This window comes from Coregonus lavaretus, assembly GCF_964263955.1.
Source record: "Coregonus lavaretus genome assembly, chromosome: 9".
Lineage (NCBI taxonomy): Eukaryota > Metazoa > Chordata > Actinopteri > Salmoniformes > Salmonidae > Coregonus > Coregonus lavaretus.
The window spans coordinates 11,350,898-11,368,979 of NC_139996.1; the positions used below are offsets into that span (position 1 = coordinate 11,350,898).

Here is an 18,082-nt window from a genome sequence, read left to right on the forward strand (position 1 = left end):
AACACAAAAGAACTGTCAATCTCCCTCGGCCTGGGGCTCCATGCAAGATCTCACCTCGTGGAGTTGCAATGATCATGAGAACGGTGAGGAATCAGCCCAGAACTACACGGGAGGATCTTGTCAATGATCTCAAGGCAGCTGGGACCGTAGTCACCAAGAAATCAATTTGTAACACACCATGCCGTGAAGGACTGAAATCCTGCAGCGCCCACAAGGTCCCCCTGCTCAAGAAAGCACATATACAGGCCCGTCTGAAGTTTGCCAATGAACATCTGAATGATTCAGAGGAGAACTGGGTGAAAGTGTTGTGGTCAGATAAGACCAAAATGGAGCTCTTTGGCATCAACTCAACTCGCCGTGTTTGGAGGAGGAGGAATGCTGCCTATGACCCCAAGAACCCCATCCCCACCGTCAAACATGGAGGTGGAAACATTATGCTTTGGGGGTGTTTTTCTGCTAAGGGGACAGGACAACTTCACCGCATCAAAGGGACGATGGACGGGGCCATGTACCGTCAAATCTTGGGTGAAAACCTTCCCTCAGCCAGGGCATTGAAAATGGGTCGTGGATGGGTATTCCAGCATGACAATGACCCAAAACACACGGCCAAGGCAACAAAGGAGTGGCTCAAGAAGAAGCACATTAAGGTCCTGGAGTGGCCTAGCCAGTCTCCAGACCTTAATCCCATAGAAAATCTGTGGAGGGAGCTGAAGGTTCGAGTTGCCAAACGTCAGCCTCGAAACCTTAATGACTTGGAGAAGATCTGCAAAGAGGAGTGGAACAAAATCCCTCCTGAGATGTGTGCAAACCTGGTGGCCAACTACAAGAAACGTCTGACCTCTGTGATTGCCAACATGGGTTTTGCCACCAAGTACTAAGTCATGTTTTGCAGAGAGGTCAAATACTTATTTCCCTCATTAAAATGCAAATCAATTTATAACATTTTTGTTGTTATTCTGTCTCTCACTGTTCAAATAAACCTACCATTAAAATTATAGACTGATCATGTCTTTGTCAGTGGGCAAACGTACAAAATCATCAGGGGATCAAAAACCTTTTTCCCTCACTGTATGTGAAAGCTTCCCTGGCAACGCTCCAACACTGGCAGTGGGTGGATAGGGGATCAATAGAGACCCCTGAGTCGTGGGGCGGCAGGTAGCTTAGTGGGTAAGAGCGTTGTGCCAGTAACCGAAAGGTCGCTGGTTCTAATCCCCGAGCCGACTAGGTGAAAAATCTGTCGATGTGCCCTTAAGCAAGGCACTTAACCCTAATTGCTCATGTAAGTCGCTCTGGATAAGAGCGTCTGCTAAATGACTAAAATGTAAACGTAAATGTATGTACACACACACACACGAGAGAAGAGTAAAGTAGAGGAGAGGAGTTGTATTCCAAGATGATCAGGGTTGCCAGATTGGTACCTTTGAGTCTGATGGTGATGTACTAGCTGAGAGACGGCTCCTGACCTGGCAACCACACTGTGTCACATACAACGACACAACAAGAGACACGTTAACAACAGCACCACACTGTATAAAAACACACAATACATGCTATACTCAAGCACGCATACATTTGCATACCGACAATAAATACAGCACAAAAACTAAAACCTCCACAACATACTGTGTCTAGACAACTTTACACATTTCCACAGTTAATACTTTAAAGGTTCTGTAAGCACACACACTGGGTGCACCCACCCACACATCCACTCCCTTAGAGGTGTCAACAAAGACATTTACATTTTAGTCATTTAGCAGACGCTCTTATCCAGAGCGACTTACAGTTAGTGGCCCCCCGTGGGAATTGAACCCACAACCCTGGCGTTGCAAGCGCCATGCTCTACCAACTGAGCTACAGGAGGACAAACCCAAAACCCATCGGGGGTGCTGATCTTCACTGACACAGAAACCAGACACATTTCTCTAAATATGCCAAACTCCCTCCCTCCCTCACTCTCTTGTCCTTGTGTTTTGATAAAGCGGTTGCTCCGGCAGAATTCCCACAGATGGTTTCCCCTTGACGTGTTAAACTGAGGACAGACCACTCCTCCTCTCCGTTGTCTGAGCTCAGACAGACTGGATGATTTTCCCCTGGCTAGACTAGATTTCACTCCGTCGGTTCAGACTCTATGTAACGAGCCAATCATTCACCAGTCTCTTGTGACAGCATTAACATTAAAATGTTCAAATTGGAATAGTTGATTTGGTTCTGGGTGCCGAGATTAGTAATTCATAGACAGGACACAGATTAGATTAGTCATTCATAGACAGGACACAGATTAGATTAGTCATTACTGCACTTCAACTACCTCAACTAGCCGGTGCCCCCGCACATTGACTCTGCACCGGTACCCCCCTGTATATATAGCCTCCCTACTGTTATTTTATTTTACTTCTGCTCTTTTTTTCTCAACACTTTTTTGTTGTTTTATTCAACTTTTTTATTAAAAATAAATGCACTGTTGGTTAAGGGCTGTAAGTAAGCATTTCACTGTAATGTCTGCACCTGTTGTATTCGGCGCATGTGGCCAATAAAATTTGATTTGATTTGATTTGATTCATAGACAGGACACAGATTAGATTAGTCATTCATAGACAGGACACAGATTAGATTAGTCATTCCTAGACAGGACACATTCTGGAGTTTGTCCAAACAATGTGAGCGGAAAATTGCCTCCTTGGAGGAATATAATGTATTATATTCTAATCGACTCAATCATTGAGAGATAAAGGGCTCTATTCAATCAAGCGTTACGGATTCCGCAATAGAAATGTAATGGTCATTTCCGATTGAGCCGACATACGCAGCATTTACCCTGAATGCAGTCTCTGCTAAAGCAGGAACATTGCCTTTACATTTCAATCACACTGTAATGCTGAACTTCCACGATGTGGATTGAATAGAGGTCAACGTGTGTGTGTGTGTGTGTGTGTGTGTCTGTTTATTTTGGGCAGCCTCTCAGTGTGAGTGTGGTGTATTGTGATTGTGCCAAGCTCAATTAGGCTCGTGTCCCAGCCCTCTCCAGCTTGGCCCAGTCACACCTTTGGACAGGACCCAGGGACGAGTGCCATACAACAGAGCTGCCCTGTGTAAGGGTGTGATACAGAAATAGAGAGAGTGATAGAGAGAGTGTGTGTGTGTGTGCATGTATGTGCATGCTTGCGTTGTGTGAGTGTGTGTGTGTCTGTGTGTATGACCTTTGCTACACCAGCTGCAATGCCAGGTGCCTGGAAGAGCCCTGATATCAATAATCAGTTATCAAGGAGTCAATTCATTCCAAAACGATTCATCCAACAGTCACTGCAATTCAGCTTTTAACTGTGAATGTGAATACAACTAAATTAAACTTTGTTGACAGTCATTCATAAGATACTCTTCTTAACAAAAAAAAGTTTTTTTTATTTTACAGCCTGCTATTCATCTACTATTTACTCCTAAATGTCCAATTAAATAGTTAGTAACATTGAGAGATATGAAAACTATTTTTCTTAAGACCCATTCTTCCCGTAGTGATTCCCCTGGAATCAACTTATACTGTAAGAGCGATTCATCAGAGAGAATAAGAGAGATTCAAATGTATATAAGCGATTCAGTTCAGCAGGGAGTCGTTGGGTGCTTGGTCTCTCGTTGGGTGCCATCCATTCCCTCATGCTGACAAGGGGAAATTCAAACTTGAATCAGGAGGTGTTCAGGAGGCGGTCAGGGACAGCAGCTGTTTGGACCGTGTTGCGTTGCAGCTCAAAATAGACCGCAACACCTCGGTAAACTTGAATCTGGTTGGGGGATACGTCTAAAATAACAGACAAGGCCCTGCTCACTGCCTGCGACAGGGACCAACGTGCATTCTCTCTGTTTGGGATATCCTTTAGAGATAGCGGGCTAGTCGGGATATTCTTTAGGGATAGCGGGCTAGTCGGGATATTCTTTAGAGATAGCGGGCTAGTTGGGATATCCTTTAGAGACAGCGGGCTAAGCTACACTGTGGTAAACATCAACATCAATAGCTGAGGCCATGCCAAAGTGTTAAAGTCATATTGGTATTTATAATAGGATAATAGAATAAGAAGTGAATAAAGTCAACTACAATCATTACAGCTCCTTACATTTGAGGACGGAGGCCATATTAGCAGGGGTCAGTCCCAGGTGTGTGTGTGTTGGTGTGTGTGTGTGTATTGGTGTCACCACAGAGCAGCTGGAGGTGAGAGGTCAAGGCTTAGCTCAGGGCATGGTTCAGGTCGGCCCAGTGCGTATCCCGCTGGACACACACACACCCCAGCACACTCACACACACACACTATCGTCAAACACCTCCACTAGACACATGGGCTGGCCTGAGCCTCTGGACTGGACACACATTAACACTCTGTAGGAGTCTGAGAGAGGGAGGGGGAGAGAGGGGAAGAGGGGAAGAGAGAAAATTACACTCACCAGTTTCAGACACAAACACTCATGCCTATAATCTCACACACACGCACAGACGCACACACACAGGTCCATGTACTAACGTAGGTTCTCCAGTAGGTCTTTACAGTCGTCGTAGGTCCTGGTCGCTGTAGCTACACAACACCTCCAGGCAGTTCTGCAAGAGAGGTCATTTTTCTCTTAAACAGTGTGTGGCTACTCCATGCTGTGTGTGTGCGTGTATGTATGTGTATGTTGGTGCATGTGTGTGTACATATCTGTGATTGCGTGGTTGTGGTTCCCAGTCAAATAAGCTTATTAAACCATACAGAGAGAAGTTCCTGATCCAAAAAGTTGGGCAATTTCCAATAGTGTGTCTGTGAGTCTATAATGCATAATACAGTACGTTATCCAGTAAACCTCCATATGTCTGAGACAACAGTACATGATCAGTGTCCCAGTACCTTGAAGCCCCTGGCAGCAGCGATGTGTGCAGCGTCCAGCCATCACAGTTGGCCTGGTTGAGCAAGGTGCTGGACAGTACCGGGACCGTGGCAGGACCAGGGCTATGGTTGCGGTCAGGGTTAGGGTCATGGTGTGTGTGTAGTCAGGGGCAGGGTGGCAGATGAGGAGTTGCAAAGTGTCCACATGTCCCGAGATGACCCCGCACGGAGAGCCGTGCAGCTGTCCTGTGGATCACACACACATGTTAGCGTTGGGACACGCTCACACACACACACATACACACACACACACAAAGAAATGATCCACTTACACACACTCGAAACTGTTCACACAAAATTGGCAAGGCTTTCTGTGAAATATTAGTCAATATGATTTCTACAAATGTGATATGACAGAAATAGCCCAGTGAAGCTGTGTACGTAGGTAGTGTCCAGGAGACAACAACGTGGTGGCTATTCACAGAGGGGAGTCACCAAGCAAACTACAACAGAACTGTCTAAAAATATAAATAAATAAAACACATTTATAAATCATTGGCAAGAACAATTAGTCATATCCCATATATGTCGTTCAAGGGAATTCGGGACATGGGTGACTAGTTAACGTTAGCTTGGCTCTCTCTGTGTGTTCGTGCCGTGGGAGGAGGGGTTTCTTCGTTGGCAGATAGCAATGGCTAGCAAGTATGCTAACTATTCTAGCTAACTAACTGGCTAAATAAGTTGACGACGGACTCGCTCAAGCTGTCGGGACTAACCCACAAAGTTAGACACGGACACGAATGATCTGCTTGGCGTGTTGACACACTGGTGGTTTGTTGTGGCCGAGTATTGGTGCTAAACCGTGTTGTTGGAGTCCGGCATGCTAGTTGGCTGTGGCGTCATATGACTAGGTGCCCTGGACGGTTTTCACGGAAGAATACTGTACCAAGTTAGCTAGCTGAATAAACTAAGTTAGTCTATTCCTAGAAAACATTGAACCGCTGTAGTTTACAACAATTATAGTTTCTGAGGTGGAAGTTGGGAGAGTTATATTTGGGTGTTTCAGTGAAACGTAAGTGAGGGAGGCCCCGCTCTCTCGCTTTCCCAGATGTTTAGTTCATTTCATTCCGATCTCCTTTGCATTATTGTAGCCATTTTCTGTAGCCTGTCAACTATGCCTCTGTCTATCCCTGTTCTCTCCTCTCCGCACAGGCTATACAAACGCCTCACACCGCGTGGCTGCTGTCTCTCTAACCTGGTGGTCCCTGCACGCATGACCCACGTGGAGTTCCAGGTCTCCGGCAGCCTCTGGAACTGCCGTTCTGCGGCCAACAAGGCAGAGTTCATCTCAGCCTATGCTACCCTCCAGTCCCTCGACTTCTTGGCGCTGACGGAAACATGGATTACCACAGAAAACACTGCTACTTCTACTGCTCTCTCCTCGTCTGACCATGTGTTCCCGCATACCCCGAGAGCATCTGGTCAGCGGGGTGGTGGCACAGGAATCCTCATCTCTCCCAAGTGGACATTCTCTCTTTTTCCCCTGACCCATCTGTCTATCTCCTCATTTGAATTCCATGCTGTCACAGTCACTAGCCCATTCAAGCTTAACATCCTTGTCATTTATCGCCCTCCAGGTTCCCTTGGAGAGTTCATCAATGAGCTTGACGCCTTGATAAGTTCCTTTCCTGAGGATGGCTCACCCCTCACAGTTCTGGGTGACTTCAACCTCCCTACGTCTACCTTTGACTCATTTCTCTCTGCCTCCTTCTTTCCACTCCTCTCCTCTTTTGACCTCACCCTCTCACTGTCCCCCCCTACTCACAAGGCAGGCAATACGCTTGACCTCATCTTTACTAGATGCTGTTCTTCTACTAATCTCACTGCAACTCCCCTCCATGTCTCCGACCACTACTTTGTATCCTTTTCTCGCTCGCTCTCCTCCAACACTACTCACTCTGCCCCTACTCAGATGGTAATGTGCCGTCGCAACCTTCGCTCTCTCTCTCCCGCTACTCTCTCCTCTTTCATCCTATCATCTCTTCACTCTGCTCAATCCTTCTCCCTCCAATCTCCTGATTCTGCCTCCTCAACCCTCCTCTCCTCCCTTTCTGCATCCTTTGACTCTTTATGTCCGCTATCCTCCCGGCCGGCTCGGTCCTCCCCATCCTGCTCCGTGGCTTGACGACTCATTGCGAGCTCACAGAACAGGGCTCCGGGCAGCCGAGCGGAAATGGAGGAAAACTAGACTCCCTGCGGACCTGCCATCTTTTCAATCCCTCCTCTCTACATTTTCTTCATCTGTTTCTGCTGATAAAGCCACTTTCTACCACTCTAAATTCCAAGCATCTGCCTCTAACCCTAGGAAGCTCTTTGCCACCTTCTCCTCCCTGCTGAATCCCCACCCCTTCTCAAAAAACCAACACTCGATCCCTCTGATGTCAACAACTACAGACCAGTATCCCTTCTTTCTTTTCTCTCCAAAACTCTTGAGCGTGGCGTCTTTAGCCAACTCTCTTGCTATCTCTCTCAGAATGACCTTCTTGAGCCAAACCAGTCAGGTTTCAAGACTGGTCATTCAACTGAGACTGCTCTTCTCTGTGTCACGGAGGCTCTCCGCACTGCTAAAGCTAACTCTCTCTTCTCTGCTCTTGTCCTTCTAGACCTGTCTGCTGCCTTTGATACTGTGAACCATCAGATCCTCCTCTCCACCCTCTCCGAGTTGGGCATCTCCGGCGCGGCTCACTCTTGGATTGTGTCCTACCTGACCGGTCGCTCCTACCAAGTGGCGTGGCGAGAATCTGTCTCCGCACCACGTGCTCTCACCACTGGTGTCCCCCAGGGCTCAGTTCGAGGCCCTCTCCTATTCTCGCTATACACCAAGTCACTTGGCTCTGTCATATCCTCACATGGCCTCTCCTATCATTGCTACGCAGACGACACACAACTAATCTTCTCCTTTCCCCCTTCTGATAATCAGGTGAAGAATCGCATCTCTGCATGTCTGGCAGATATATCAGTGTGGATGACGGCTCACCACCTCAAGCTGAACCTCGGCAAGACGGAGCTACTCTTCCTCCCTGGGAAGGACTGCCCGTTCCACGATCTCGCCATCACGGTTGACAACACCGTTGTGTCCTTGCCGTGACCCTGGACAACACCCTGTCGTTCTCCGCTAACATCAAGGCGGTGACCCGATCCTGTAGGTTCATGCTCTACAACATTCGGAGAGTACGACCCTGCCTTACACAGGAAGCGGCACAGGTCCTAATCCAGGCACTTGTCATCTCCCGTCTGGATTACTGCAACTCGCTGTTGGCTTGGCTCCCTGCCTGTGCCATTAAACCCCTACAACTCATCCAGAATGCCGCAGCCCGTCTGGTGTTCAACCTTCCCAAGTTCACTCACGTCACCCCGCTCCTCCGCACACTCCAGTGGCTTCCAGTTGAAGCTCGCATCTGCTACAAGACCATGGTGCTTGCCTACAGAGCTGTGAGGGGAACGGCACCTCCGTACCTTCAGGATCTGATCAGTCCCTACACCCAAAAAAGGGCATTGCGTTCATCCACCTCTGGCCTGCTGGCCACCCTACCTCTGCGGAAGCACAGTTCCCGCTCAGCCCAGTCAAAACTGTTCGCTGCTCTGGCACCTCAATGGTGGAACAAGCTCCCTCACGACGCCAGGACAGCGGAGTCACTCACCACCTTCCGGAGACACTTGAAACCCCACCTCTTTAAGGAATACCTGGGATAGGATAAAGTAATCCTTCTACCCCCCCCCCCCCCCCCCCCCCCCCCCCCCCCCCCCCCCCCCCCCCCCCCAAAAAAAAAAAAAACATATTGTAAAGTGCTTATCCCACTGGCTATAAGGTGAATGCACCAATTTGTAAGTCGCTCTGGATAAGAGCGTCTGCTAAATGACGTAAATGTAAATATGGTTGCTGTAGAGACACAGGAAACCTATACAGTGAGGGAAAAAGGTATTTGATCCCCTGCTGATTTTGTACGTTTGCCCACTGACAAAAAAATTATCAGTCTATAATTTTAATGGTAGGTTTATTTGAACAGTGAGAGACAGAATAACAACAACAAAATCCAGAAAAATGCATGTCAAAAATGTTATAAATTGATTTGCATTTTAATGAGGGAAATAAGTATTTGACCCCCTCTCAATCAGAAAGATTTCTGGCTCCCAGGTATCTTTTATACAGGTAACGAGCTGAGATTAGGAGCACACTCTTAAAGGGAGTGCTCCTAATCTCAGTTTGTTACCTGTATAAAAGACACCTGTCCACAGAAGCAATCAATCAATCAGATTCCAAACTCTCCACCATGGCCAAGACCAAAGAGCTCTCCAAGGATGTCAGGGACAAGATTGTAGACCTACACAAGGCTGGAATGGGCTACAAGACCATCGCCAAGCAGCTTGGTGAGAAGGTGACAACAGTTGGTGCGATTATCCGCAAATGGAAGAAACACAAAAGAACTGTCAATCTCCCTCGGCCTGGGGCTCCATGCAAGATCTCACCTCGTGGAGTTGCAATGATCATGAGAACGGTGAGGAATCAGCCCAGAACTACACGGGAGGATCTTGTCAATGATCTCAAGGCAGCTGGGACCATAGTCACCAAGAAAACAATTTGTAACACACTACGCCGTGAAGGACTGAAATCCTGCAGCGCCCGCAAGGTCCCCCTGCTCAAGAAAGCACATATACAGGCCCGTCTGAAGTTTGCCAATGAACATCTGAATTATTCAGAGGAGAACTGGGTGAAAGTGTTGTGCTTAGATGAGACCAAAATGAAGCTCTTTGGCATCAACTCAACTCGCCGTGTTTGGAGGAGGAGGAATGCTGCCTATGACCCCAAGAACCCCATCCCCACCGTCAAACATGGAGGTGGAAACATTATGCTTTGGGGGTGTTTTTCTGCTAAGGGGACAGGACAACTTCACTGCATCAAAGGGACGATGGACGGGCCATGTACCGTCAAATCTTGGGTGAGAACCTCCTTCCCTCAGCCAGGGCGTTGAAAATTGGTCGTGGATGGGTATTCCAGCATGACAATGACCCAAAACACACGGCCAAGGCAACAAAGGAGTGGCTCAAGAAGAAGCACATTAAGGTCCTGGAGTGGCCTAGCCAGTCTCCAGACCTTAATCCCATAGAAAATCTGTGGAGGGAGCTGAAGGTTTGAGTTGCCAAACGTCAGCCTCAAAACCTTAATGACTTGGAGAAGATCTGCAAAGAGGAGTGGAACAAAATCCCTCCTGAGATGTGTGCAAACCTGGTGGCCAACTACAAGAAACGTCTGACCTCTGTGATTGCCAATAAGGGTTTTGCCACCAAGTACTAAGTCATGTTTTGCAGAGGGGTCAAATACTTATTTCCCTCATTAAAATGCAAGTCAATTTATAACATTTTTGACATGCGTTTTTCTGGATTTTTTTTATGTTATTCTGTCTCTCACTGTTCAAATAAACCTACCATTAAAATTATAGACTGATCATGTCTTTGTCTGTGGGCAAACATACAAAATCAGCAGGGGATCAAATACTTTTTTCCCTCACTGTATGTGAAACTCCTTGAACCATGATCACAGACTTTATTTTTATTTTTTAAGGCTCTGATCTGTTGGTTTCTGGTCCTATGACATGCTGTAAAGGTCCTGTGATGCAAATGTAAAAAGTGAAACTGTGTTTTGAAGGGTATTTATTCTAGGGACAGCACGACACGACTCGCCTATCAGACTTGAAAACCCAGTAGCTTTCTGTGATCTTGATTGTGCAAAAACAGTCCTGAGTGTGACAATAATGGACCGTTGAGGACATTAGGGGACAAAAGATTGAGTCATCAGAGAAACAATAATGGACAGTCTGAAAACAGGGTAACTGTAGGGGACTGCAGAGGACAGCAGGGCACAGTTGAGGACATCTGGGGCCAGTATAGGACATTATGGGAGAAAATAGGCCAGTTGGTGACTTACGGTGGTGGCTCGTGAGCGGTCTGCCCCGGCGTTGAGCAAGGCTCTGGTACAGTCCAGCCTGCCGGCTCCGCTGGCCATGAACAGAGGGGTCTGTCCCCCCACGGCCCTGTGGTCCACATCAACCCCTCCAGACACCAGGGCCTCCACACACCTGGACACAGGACACACACAGGAGAAGAGGTCAGGTTACACACATAGAGGTAGTGAAACTCTGTGAAATTACAGGTTTTGGTAACATCTCTGTGCTGTCAAACTGTCAACCTCTCTCTGTATTGTGAGAGCAGACATACAGTACTGCTCTGAGGATGTTTAGTTGAAGCAGGCCAATGAAGGTCTGTGTGTGTTTTTGGTTTTACTATGCTTGTTGGAACCAGAAGTCCTCACAAGGATAGTAAAACACGGACAATTTGGACAAGTGGGGACATTTCGCCGGTCCCCACAAGGAAAAATGCTATTTTAGGCTCAGGGGTTAGATTTAGGATTAGAAGTTATGGTTAGGTTTAGGGCTAGGGGTTAAGGTTAGGTTTAGAGGATTGGGGTTAAGGTTAGGTTTAGGTGATTGGGGTTAAGGTTAGGTTTAGGGGATTTGGGTTAAGGTTAGGTTTAGGGCTAGGGGTTAAGATTAGGGGAGTGGGGTTAAGGTTAGGTTTAGGGGTTAGGGTTAAGGTTAGGTTTAGGGGATTGGGGTTAATGTTAGGTTTAGGGGATTTGGGTTAAGGTTAGGTTTAGGGCTAGGGGTTAAGGTTAGGTTTAGAGGATTGGGGTTAAGGTTAGGTTTAGGTGATTGGGGTTAAGGTTAGGTTTAGGGGATTTGGGTTAAGGTTAGGTTTAGGGCTAGGGGTTAAGATTAGGGGAGTGGGGTTAAGGTTAGGTTTAGGGGTTAGGGTTAAGGTTAGGTTTAGGGGATTGGGGTTAATGTTAGGTTTAGGGGATTTGGGTTAAGGTTAGGTTTAGGGCTAGGGGTTAAGGTTAGGTTTAGAGGATTGGGGTTACGGTTAGGTTTAGGGGTTAAGGTTAGGTTTACGGGATTGGGGTTAAGGTTAGGTTTAGGGCTAGGGCTAGGGAAAATAGGATTTTAAATAGGAATCAATTGTTTGGTCCCCAGAAGGATAGTAAAACAAATAGAGGGGGAAAGCCGATCGGCACGCTGACTGTCACATCACACACAGAGTACATTACTGTAGCCCTGGTAATATACTGTATGCTCTGCCCTGGGACAGGATTAAGGCCTACTTCAGCTACCTGCCTTCAATTTCCTCACTCAACAGAGCATGCTATTGACCCTGGGCTGGCAATGTGTGCCCAGCACAGCATTGCTCACATGAAGGAAAACGCATCCCAGGGTCTCCTGTTTCTTATCACTCTGTAGGTGTCCACACAGGGGCGCCAGCGAGGTTGACAACTGCCCTTAAACCCATAGACTTAGATAGACATGGTATTATTGTATCTGTCCCATTATGGCATCTGTGAGAGCAGGGGTAGTGCCATTGAGGCCATCTCCATTTTGATGTATTCAATTTTCTTCTTCTACTGGTAGACAAACTGAAAGGGTGCATAGTGCCACATGTAGTGTGTTTGTCTGAACAGGTACCTAGGTATTGCCACCTGCAGTTATGGAATGTTTGCTCACAAATATAATTCATTGGCTGATCCCTCCTGATGACATGGATGGAATCTTGTGATCCTTTCTTAACCCATAGGAAGTCCCATCCGGTTGACTACTTAAAAATAGGGGCGGCAGGTAGCTTAGTGGTTAAGAGCGTTGTGCCAGTAACTGAAAGGTCGCTGGTTCTAATCCCCGAGCTGACTAGGTGAAAAATCTGTCTGTGCCCTTGAGCAAGGCACTTAACCCTAATTGCTCCTGTAAGTCGCTCTGGATAAGACTGTCTGCTAAATGACTAAAAACAACAAAACAAAAAATGGTCCAAGTCCTCAATGGCGCTGCCCATGCTAAAACGAGTCCTCTATCATTCTATGCCCTAAACCAGGGGTGGGCATGATCCTAGATCTGTGCCTAAGGGCAACTTCTTCTCGGAGCCGCCAAGTCCAGCCAAACACGGAGAGGACACTATATTAAACATGTACAGTAACACTCTTAGTGCCGGATTTGACAGTTTGTTGTATGTGATCCAATATCTGAGACACACTATCTGTCAGTTTATTGGAATGACAAATACTGAGCCAACAGTTACTGACAGTGGCTCTATCTGTAACCAGACAGTAGCCCTTTCCTGCAGTTAATGACCAAAAGCACCCTGTTTGGCCTCATGGGTGGAATGTTATTAATATCTTTCATAATTTCCTAATTAACAACAACGGAAATCTGGTGTTTCTATGTCAAACAGTTTTGTTATATTTCACTCTTCTGCGATGTATATAAAGTGTAATATTGGGATGCAAACTCAAAATTGAATAAATGTTAACTCCATATCTGACATGGTACAGGTGTCTTCTATTTGTTAAGCCCATAACCATGCGTGTGAGGTGTATACTTTTGTTTCAAAGTAGATTTGTTTAAGACTACCAATAATCACTCTGTGTGACCCTGATTTAGCCCACTGCAATAAAAGGTTAAGGGGCTGCAGTATATAGCAGTGATTGACAGGGGTTGATGTAAGGAGAGGGGTTAGTTGTGTTGTGGACCAACCTGTGATGTCCGTGCGCGGAGGCAAAGTGTAAAGGCGTAAATCGTTTTTCAGCAGAAACAGCAGAAACCCCCGAAATCAGCAGCAGCTTGACGCAGTCTGAGAGAGAAGCAGAGCGAGGGGGGGCGGGCGAGTGAGGGAGGGAGAAAGAGAGGGGAGGGGGGGGGGAGAGAGAGAGAAATAACCATTGATTTCCAAGTTCTGTGCTTTCTCTGTCTTCTCCTTTAAATGACACCATGATAGCAGGTTTTACAGTTATCCTTCAGTACTGTTTATGGAACAATGCTCCTTGAATGTCAGAACGCTATCAAACATGACAGAAAGGCTTCAAATATTGGCTGCAATAGGTATTGTGTGTGTGTGTGTGTGTGTGTGTGTGCATGTATTCCCCAAGAGTGGAACAGCATGGGCTTTCTATGAGACACTTGAGTGAGCAGGCATCTCTGTCCCTTGAGGCCACATTTCCCATGTTGTCTATCTACAGTAATTCTGTGCTTCATGTCAATTACAATAACCATATTGACTAATATGAATGGATTCTGAATATCTTCGATAGACTGCACCATATAGAACACTAATACTACAACACCACAATTACAGTAGTAATTTAACAGGATCTCTATGACTGTCCCACTGTACCTGAGTGTCCATTTTGAGCAGCAGAAAACAGAGCAGAGGTTGAGTGGTCTTCAAGGAGACTAAAATTATCCGTTGGATCTCGGTTAAGCGGCATTGACAATAAAGTGACATTTCCCTGGGAAGCAGCTTGGAGGAGCAGGGGGCGCCCGTCGTCCAGGGCAACGGGCCCACCACAGTTTAGCGAGGGGACTATGGAGGGACACCAGCCTAACAGGAGTTAAAGGGGACACAAGGTTTAACATGGCAGAGAAGCTTTAATAGAGAGAAGGGGAAAGAGGGAGATGGATACTACGACACCTGAGTTCCACAACACATGTCCTGGCTGAAGACTAGTCTGGTAAGAGCTCAAAATACAATGAATGCATGAATCTATACTGAACAAAAATATAAAAAATACAAAAAATATAAATGCAACATGCTACAATTTCAAAGATTTTACTGAGTTACAGTTTATATAAGGAAATCAGTAAATTGAAATAAATTCATTAGGCCCTAATCTATGGATTTCACATGACTGGGCAGGGGCACAGCCAAGGGTGGTTCTGGGAGGGCATAGGCCCACCCATTGGGGAGCCAGGCCCAGCCAATCAGAATTTGTTTTTATCCACAAAAGGGCTTCATTACAGACAGAAATACTCCTCAGTTTCATCAGCTGTCCGGGTGGCTGGTCTCAGACAATCCCGCAGGTGAAGAAGCCAGATGTGGAGGTCCTGGCTGGTGTGGTTACCCGTGGTCTGTGTTTGTGAGGCCGGTTGGACGTACTGTCAAATTCTCTAAAACGAGGAGGCAGCTTATGGTAGAGAAATTAATATTAAATTATCTGGCAACATCTCTAGTGGACATTCCTGCAGTCAGCATGCCAGTTGCCAATCCCTCAAAGCTGTGTTACAAAACTGCACATTTTAGAGTGACCTTTTATTGTCCTCAGCACAAGGTGCACCTGTGTAAGGATCATGCTGTTTAATCAGCTTCTTGATATGCCACACCTGTCAGGTGGATGGATTATCTTGGCAAAGGAGAAATGCTCATTAACATGGATGTAAACAAATTTGTGCACAAAATTTGAGAGAAATACGCTTTTTGTGCGTATGGAACATTTCTGGGATCTTTAATTTCAGCTCATGAAACATGGGACCAACACTTTACATGTTGCGTTTATATTTTTGTTCCGTATATTTGGATATTGGAGTGAATTAAAGTCTGGAATCCTTAGATTTTTTTCCCTCTAACATCATTGCACGTGTGATAGAACAGCATAATATTTACAGCATTTTGTTTTTTTTAACCACACTGCTTGATGCACCTCAACTCCTCTTTGTCCATAAAACAAAACAATAACAAACGTGCTGGGGCGGAGAGTGGTGCTGTTTCCTCTAATTCGGATTCCAAAGTTTCCAGAGTTGGTTCATTTTGCTTCATATTACCTAGGTAGTAGCTACACAGAGTAAATTGCCTTTGAGGACAGGTGGACAAGTCATGGAACCCAGGTGTCATCTCAACCAGATGACCGCCCAATCATCCATCCCATTCATCCACACACACAATCACCCATTCACATGGATATTTAATGTCAATCAGCAAACCAACCTCATCCATGCACAAACCACTTAGTATGTTAAAAACACTGTTACTTGGCAGGATGTGTGTGAGCATAGAAGGACATGAAGAAGAAAATATAAGGTGATTCTGTCAGTAAAAGGAGAAGAAGAAAGTATAAAAGCCTATAACTATAACTTCAATTTGCAACTAAAAAGCATAGTATTGTACACCCCTAATCTTTTGCAAAATGCTAAACTTTGCTCTATGGTTGGGGTGGGAGGGAAAGTGAAGGCCATTGTTAGCTACAATGCTATAAAGGAACGCCATGGGTTATTTGGCACTTCTCGGGACAAGCAGGTGAAAAGGGTTCAGTTGAGAGCAAAGAGAGCTGAAGACCTTTAACCTTTAGACCCCCTTGTCAGAGAGACTGAAAAGGAGAGGGGGAGGAAAGGAAGAGACATATATTTCATAATTTTAACGACACCAGCGGTTGATAGCCATTACCGTTGCGCTTTCCAAGACGTCTGACTAAGTTACTGTTTTGGGATACTGAAGTAACAGAAACTGCTGGTGAAATTAAATCTGGTGTTTAGTTTGGTCTTTTGAGGTGAGAGTCAAACCTGTCTCACTGCTGTGGAGGAAGACTTAGTATAGTGCAGTTGTAGTATAGTCTAAATAGAAATGTGTTTTGGCAAAAGAGTATTCTAGGACATGATGACATTTTACCCAATATATTGTAACATTAAGACTAATTTTACTTGTAAGAGATCTGATGTGAACATTACCCTAAAATGCTGATATATCCCTTCATGAAATAAGTGGAATCAGTAGAATAGAAAACGAGCACATTCCTAGTTAGTTTCAGTCAAAATTCTCTAAAGCACTTTTCTTATCCATACACAATGAGATAAAATTGAAATAAAACAAACAGAACTTGCATCATGCAACTCATCTACTTAATTGCTTGAAATGCGTTATGAAATGTGTTTTTTCAACCAATTGCGACAATAAACCCATGTTGCAATATAAACAGAAGCAAGCATATTATGGCATAAACATTCAAAGCACTATAAACATCCACATGATACTGTAAGTACATCATAACATACAGTGCCTTGTAAAAGTATTGTTCCCCCTTGGTGTTTTTCCTATTTTGTTGCATTACAACCTGTAATTTAAATTGATTTTTATTTGGATTTCATGTAATGGGCATAAACAAAACAGTCCATATTGGTGAAGTGAAATGAAAAAAATAATTTGTTTCAAAAAATTCTAAAAACTAAATAATGGGAAAATTATGCGTGCATATGTATTCACCCCCTTTGCTATGACGCCCCTAAATAAGATCTGGTGCAACCAATTACCTTCAAAAGTCACATAATTTGTTAAATAAAGTCCACCTGTGTGCAATCTAAGTGTCACATGATCTCAGTATATACAGTGGGGGAAAAAAGTATTTAGTCAGCCACCAATTGTGCAAGTTGTCCCACTTAAAAAGATGAGAGAGGCCTGTAATTTTCATCATAGGTACACGTCAACTATGACAGACAAAATGAGATTTTTTTTCTCCAGAAGATCACATTGTAGGATTTTTAATGAATTTATTTGCAAATTATGGTGGAAAATAAGTATTTGGTCACCTACAAACAAGCAAGATTTCTGGCTCTCACAGACCTGTAAATTCTTCTTTAAGAGGCTCCTCTGTCCTCCACTCGTTACCTGTATTAATGGCATCTGTTTGAACTTGTTATCAGTATAAAAGACACCTGTCCACAACCTCAAACAGTCACACTCCAAACTCCACTATGGCCAAGACCAAAGAGCTGTCAAAAGACACCAGAAACAAAATTGTAGACCTGCACCAGGCTGGGAAGACTGAATCTGCAATAGGTAAGCAGCTTGGTTTGAAGAAATCAACTGTGGGAGCAATTATTAGGAAATGGAAGACATACAAGACCACTGATAATCTCCCTCGATCTGGGGCTCCACGCAAGATCTCACCCCGTGGGGTCAAAATGATCACAAGAACGGTGAGCAAAAATCCCAGAACCACACGGGGGGACCTAGTGAATGACCTGTAGAGAGCTGGGACCAAAGTAACAAAGCCTACCATCAGTAACACACTACGCCGCCAGGGACTCAAATCCTGCAGTGACAGACGTGTCCCCCTGCTTAAGCAAATACATGTCCAGGCCCGTCTGAAGTTTGCTAGAATGCATTTGGATGATCCAGAAGAGGATTGGGAGAATGTCATATGGTCAGATGAAACCAAAATAGAACTTTTTGGTAAAAACTCAACTCGTCGTGTTTGGAGGACAAAGAATGTTGAGTTGCATCCAAAGAACACCATACCTACTGTGAAGCATGGGGGTGGAAACATCATGCTTTGGGGCTGTTTTTCTGCAAAGGGACCAGGACGACTGATCCGT

General features: G+C 45.4%; 1 pseudogene across 1 annotated transcript in view; it reads right to left on the reverse strand.

Moving 5' to 3' along the window:
• The window catches only part of LOC311134863 (cortactin-binding protein 2-like), a 98,898-nt pseudogene that overhangs the window by 8,634 nt on the left and 72,182 nt on the right, over positions 1 to 18,082 (reverse strand). Inside the window, exons 5-10 of the transcript in view lie at positions 14,115 to 14,321; positions 13,478 to 13,574; positions 10,831 to 10,981; positions 4,869 to 5,093; positions 4,564 to 4,582; positions 4,297 to 4,376 (exon numbers count right to left, since the gene is read on the reverse strand). The product of the transcript in view is annotated as a cortactin-binding protein 2-like (transcript). The remainder of the gene's footprint in view (positions 1 to 4,296; positions 4,377 to 4,563; positions 4,583 to 4,868; positions 5,094 to 10,830; positions 10,982 to 13,477; positions 13,575 to 14,114; positions 14,322 to 18,082) is intronic.